At 39.8% G+C, this 6415-nt stretch overlaps 1 long non-coding RNA gene across 1 annotated transcript; it reads right to left on the bottom strand.

Moving 5' to 3' along the window:
- Positions 1–461: 461 nt before the first annotated feature.
- Positions 462–2673, bottom strand: LOC128084215 (uncharacterized). Its single transcript, XR_008208387.1, has 2 exons — positions 1859–2673; positions 462–770 (listed from the first exon to the last, which is right to left on the bottom strand). It is a non-coding gene; the product is annotated as an uncharacterized LOC128084215 (long non-coding RNA).
- Between the last annotated feature and the right edge of the window lie 3742 nt (positions 2674–6415).

Raw genomic sequence — 6415 nt, 5'->3', positions numbered from 1 at the left:
ACATGCGCATTCCTGGTCTGAACAAACACATTGCCTGTGCTGGTATGGATGTAGCCAGAGTATCTGAACAAGCTCCTATTAGGTGGTACAGCTCCATCTACTGATGCTGATATTCCCCATGTAACAAATGACTCCGCAGCCTGAGTTCAAGCAAATACTTTTGTTTCCATGTGAATGCCAGTGTCGTTAGAAGACATTCAAGGACAGAAACAGCAGGAGCAAGCAGGGACATATGCTAAGAAGCCTTAAGAGTTATAGAACAGGTTAATGCCACTGACAAGAGAGGACGCTCAGAGCTTTAGCAGCAGAGCACCGAAAAATTCTGAGTAGTCCTCATCAAAGGCAGAAATCCATCTGTTAAGACTCACTCCAAGTCACACCAGGCATTAATCTGACCTCTGGTGGAAACGGAACATAAGCAAATGACATTAAGGGAAAAGTTTTTAATTAAGTAACACAACTTGGGTTACATTATTTTTATTATATTACTTTTAGTTATGTACAGCTTTTTCTTCATTCAATATTATTACAGTAGTATTCCCTAAGTTATATAAGATTTTATTAACACTTTGTCTTACTTGACAGTTTCATTTGTGCATGAACTCAAGAGATTTTATAATTGTATTTTCCATTACTAATATATTCCTATACGAACACTGGAGTAAGGGGGTTATAACAGTATAATTAAAAGAAAAGGAATTTAATTTCTTTCTATAGTGCAGAGGTGATCCAGCTTCCAGCAAGTAATGAAGAGTATCACAACTCAGTATCTAAAAAAAGAAGGAAAATTTCTCCTGTGGTCTGCTAAACCCCACGCACCAGATGACCATCACAAAAGAGAAGGAACCTCTAGTGATTTTGGCAATGATGCTGAGGTCCAACAGTATTCCCTGGGGAATGATATTCAGCTGCTCTTAGGAGCCATATGAAAACCCCAAATTATTTGTACCCTCCTCCAACCCCCTCTCACACATACCGCATCAGATGTTAGGAACTACAGATACTAACTTCACAGTATAGAAGTTTCTATCTTCAGACCTTCTGTGCTGGAGCACTCATTAGAAGAGATGGGACTACCATTTTTAACAGTCCCACATTTTTAGCACAACCGCAAGCAAGCAGCCAGCTAACTGAACAAAGCAATGTATTGCAAAAGGAAGAGACCCGAGAAGTGACTACTTTCAGTTTCCTTCCCCAGGTGGAATAATACTGACATTTATGCTTGGGTATAAGGATGGAAGCAGAAACCATGCTGTGTGCCTTAGCTTTGGCTATGGCTTTTCTTCAGCTGAGCAGAGACACTAGTAGACCCTATGCTGAGAAGCCCCAGACATACTGGGAAACACTAAGAACAGTCTTGAAAATGCTCAGAGATCTGCTTCATTCACCCATCCCACAAAACATTGCTTATACTCTAGTTAAGACTGCCAGAACCTCATTTAACATTTTCCATTAATCTACAGCATCTTCATCTATTCTTCAGAAAGCAATCATTCCAGTCTGTGTAATTTGTTCTGGGAGGAAGGAAGGCCTCTTTTTCCACTTGAGGAAATTAGGAGGTATGGAGAATCCTCACCCCAGACTGACACTGGGATAGAAAAATATCTCAGCCTGACAAATTAAATGTCATTAGTGCTTCAGATAAAGTAGCTTTCATCACCCAGGCATGTTTTTGCCAGCTGCTTGCTCATTAGACTTCAGAGGAAAGCAAAGGAAACTGAAGAGACAGACACGAAAGCAGTGCTTTTCCACAGCTTCACAGTGGCAGCAACATACAGCCTGACCACAGAACTAGCCACACCACCGGCTGCAGGCAGCCACCTCCAGCCACAGAGTTTACAAACCAGCACTGTGGTACCTCTTGTTCTGCAACTTTAAAATCCACCACCAGCTTTCAGATACTGTTCCTGACAATGTTATTTTCCTACTGAACAGACCTGCAATGAAAAGCGCTAGATTACTAGGCCTGCTGCACTGCTCCTCAGCCCCTTTGAAGTAACTGCAGTTTTGCACTGGTTCCTACTGCAGCCTACATGCCCTGCATCAAAACAAGAGAAGCTAATGAACTGAAAAAGGTCATAGTTCCACGGGTACAGGGAGAGGATGGCAGGAAGTATGCCATTAAGTAACGAGTTGATACATTATAGTAGCTCATGTCTGCATTTATTCCTCCTCAGACAGGCAAGTACCTGCATTGGTAAAAAGCTCACTGAATCCATTAAACACTGGAAATAATGTACAAATGTTATTATTTTAAGATGGCAGTGGCTTTCCTGCTAAAAAACTTCATGACTATTACAATCACTAATTCTCACACTTCATCTGAGCTAAATTATGAGTCTCAAGACCTCATAAAATTAATTGGAGGAATTCGCAGCATCAAAAATGTGTTTTACATGTCTAGACAAATCTGATTATCATCACGCCCTTCTGAAGTATGCTATATATTCCTGGCATGTCAGATTTTACAGAGCATTACCATTAAATAAGGTCTAAGTTCAGCTGACAAATCAGAATTATGACTAGGATGAATCTGTTAATTGGAGATTTAAGTAACTAATTATGTTTATGACAAGCAAGATAAGGTATTTTAACAATAGCATAAGGGGTTTCTTCGACCCCCCCCCAAATATGCAATTCATATTAAATACCTATTTCTTGAACTATTTTCAGTATAACACATCAGAAACTTAAGATAGAAAAAAAACAGTTTTCACTGCAGAGTATGCTTCACTGGTAGTCGAGTATTTTGAGATGAAATGCATTTTCTTCCAAGCTAAAAGTAATTGAGGGCACTAAACTCACAGTAAAGGTTCAGTCCCGGAATCTACAGATTTTAAAATTTAACATTAATGGAGAAGCCTGGAGACATTAAAGGAAAAAGTGGCTCTAATTCTGCTTCCTGAAGATGCTATGCATTTTGCTAGTGGTTACTGCAAGCAAGACAGACCTTACTCAAAACATCCAGTTGGAAACACAGATTTTCACTTGCTGTTTCTGTTTTGCATCTAAAACAAGGTGTCTGGGTGTCCTGGGTTCCTATTGTCAACCCCAAAAGCTGAAGACAACTTCTTAATTACTTTAATACCTGTTCCGCACTTGTTGAGTAAGCAGGTTATCTCTATTGCTCCAGACACAGAAAAGGAATTGTGAAGCCTGCATATGAATTGCATCAATTTCCATTACAACGTGTTGAAACAGGGCACCTTGTCTGCAGATGGGGTGGCATGGGCAGTTAACCATGAGGTGAGACACTTCAGTCCTTTGTGCAGTATTGGCAAAACAAATGCATGAGCCTTAAACACACTCGGCAGCACAGCTAGGCTAAGGCAGACTAGACTGTTCATAGTAGTAGCCCTTAGCACTTGCCATAATCAAGATACCATTGTGAGCGTGCTGTTCTCTTACTAATATCCTGCTCAGAAATGAGATTACAGAGTGCGGAAGCTGAACAAAGGCAAGCGCAAAGGTGATCTGGACAGCTTTTGTTTTCTCAGGCAGAGATACCTGGACCTCAACCAGCAACAGGAAAATGAGAAGCAGCGTGAGGTAAGCTGAGTGAAGGGAAAGGCACAGCAGCCACTCAGAGAAGAGGGCAGGCTGTAACAGGCAGTTAGCGACTTGCATCTCACTCAATCAGCTCAGACCAGGATCCAATTCTGTTAGCTGAAAGCTCCTGCCAGTGGTACTCTCATTGTCTACATAAATATGAGGCACAAAGCCATACCAGAAGCATCATAAATCATAATTCTCAGTTTCCTAAAGCTTGGAGGGCTTAATTATTGTGATAATGTTCACAGAAAACAAGAATTGGATGTACATTACTTGTCTGCAATAAGAACTTGTGCCACGTCAACCAGCAAGCAGAAAGGACAATGTAAACCACCAGCACTTCACATTCTCATGCTCTACAGCATCTCATGACTTAGCAATGCTGATTATTTCCATTGTGATCTAAGTGTGTTACTGGCACAATAATTATCTTTTCCCCACCTTAACTACCAAAATTAAACAAAAAGCACTTCCATTTCATTCTTTCCAGATTAACACCAACTCCTTTCATTTAAATATGCCTATCTATTCTTATTTCCAACGTTATGCTGTTCCACTAAACTAAGCATCTTTTCAAGGCATATCCTCTGCTATCCTACTGTAAGGACACAAGATTTAACACCAAGGCAAAACTCAGAAAAACACTTAGATAATCTTATCAAGCTGATGTTTGTTCATCTCCAAGCCATATTGAGGCTTTTCTTAGCACTGCAGTGCCAAACAGTCCCTACGTGAGGTTCCCTACTTACATGTTGCCAGAGACATCTACGTACATAGACCACTAACTTTTTTCCCTACCATGGAAAGCTGGTGCATTATTACTCTGCCATTCCTGCAAATGTTTGCTGTAGAGCAAGCCATGTCCTAGAACTTACTGTAAAAGCATAACATGAAAAGAGTAATCCAGTTCTAGAACACTGCCAATGTATATATGAGCTGAGAGATGAGATAATGAACAGAGGAGTAAAAAGGATGCAATCATAGCCAATAGAACAAGGAGGAATATGAGGAGGCCGAGGAGATATTTGGTACTGCATAAGAAGGCAGAGAGTTGGCAAAAGACATTAAGATGGTTTTGCAAAGATTTATGAGAGCATGTGAAGTGTGTATTCATCAGAGAAAAATGTCAAGGCATTTGCAAGAGACAGTTTTCAAAAGCACCAAACTCATTTTGTGCATCCTATTCTCTTTTGGTAGGACTGATACTCACAAAGCACTTGGAAAACACGGGGTATTGTTTTCTGGATCCACTTTTAAAATATATAACGCAATGTAGACAAATAAATAGAATCAAATTGCTTTACCAGATCATGTCAAACATAATTCTGAGTGTCCTAAGTGCTGTAAAATCATTTTGTGGCCTTTGGTGCATCATTTAGACTGTCTGCAATGATATCTATTCCACAAGCAAACCGTGAGCTACCATTCGTATCCTGCAAGGATTTTAGGAAACAAACTTAATATGGCCTGGTATTAAAGAAGGCCTTCTACTTTGAAAAGCACTGGTTTTTGTGAAGTCTTGGTAGAGAGTGGGACGCACAGACATCTGACAGAGCACATTCAGGCAGGGATGCCTGCTTTGACAGCACAGCTTGAACTCAGGTATGTCCGGAGCCTTAACCAACATATTTTATAAGAGTGGGTAGCAGAACAAGATGTGCATCAGTCATGATTCAGTTGTGTGGCTTGGAAAGGGAGCTGTCTAATACTGATTGGAAACAAGAAACAGTAACGATAGTCAGGAAATTTGCTTCTACACTGCATTGCTCAAAGCATATTCTTCCCAATCAATTACAGTGTGTTCAGAGTGTCAGAAAGACAGTACTTGCCTCTGATTAAGAGAAACCTGATACTGAAACCAGAACTAATTGAGACTGTGCCCAACTGTTCAAAAAACCTATTATTTTACACGTTAACCTAAGCTTCCTTCAGCAGCTACTGTAAGTGAAGAATATGTCTGCTCTGGGTTTAAGATGAAGACAAAACACCATCACTATTGAATTATCACAGGCTCCATCTGTGCCAAAATTTAAAAAGAAGTCCAAATATCTATGAGCTTACACAATTTCACATTTCAGAGTAGATATCTTACCTATATTGTTTTGTATATTCAAATGCTGGAATGAATTCAATAAGCAAGATGACTCACAGTGTAACAGGTAAATGAAAAAGCAGCGGAGCAAACTCTTAAAAAACCCATGAGCCACACAGACATTTCTGGCTGAGCATAGAAACTAATTGCATTTACTACATTACTATATTACTTCTGTATTACTGTACTCTGTATTGGGGCTAAGTTACTCCTCATTGTGTGTTCACTTACATGTTTAAGGAAGTCTGTTCAAGATCAACATAATGCACTTGTTACGTAGCTCCGATTTTGGAAGACCTATGAAATGTTCGAATGCTGGTAGTAATGACAGTAGTACAGAAGTGAGAGAAAATTCAGACTACACATATAGGGCAAGAAAATAAGTCTTCAAAAAAGAACAAGAAGGCATTTGGTTATGAAGTGGCCCCCTATTCTATGTATATATATAAATATATATTTACTACTCGTATTAGATATGCATTTACATAAAATAGAGCACCAGGAGCTCAGTTCGAGCTACAAAACTGTGCACGGATCTTACATGCTGGAGCAAACACAAGGCCAAACAAGCTGAAAAATAATACACAAACCAAGGTGTAGCAAACTGTAAATGACTTAGGAGTCACCTGCACCTGTCAGTAGATCTGACAACTCACAGGCAATGCTGACCACTTTGAACAGCACAGTAGTCCTCCAGGAAAATAATGTGATGTATTTGTGCCACATGTCCAAGGAATTACTGAAATATTTTCTGTTGTTGTTACTTCAGAG

Source organism: Tympanuchus pallidicinctus, unplaced genomic scaffold (assembly GCF_026119805.1).
Source record: "Tympanuchus pallidicinctus isolate F22 unplaced genomic scaffold, pur_lepc_1.0 scaffold26, whole genome shotgun sequence".
Lineage (NCBI taxonomy): Eukaryota > Metazoa > Chordata > Aves > Galliformes > Phasianidae > Tympanuchus > Tympanuchus pallidicinctus.
The sequence above is the reverse complement of the archived record's forward strand: the minus strand, read 5'-3'. Positions and strand labels throughout refer to the sequence as shown.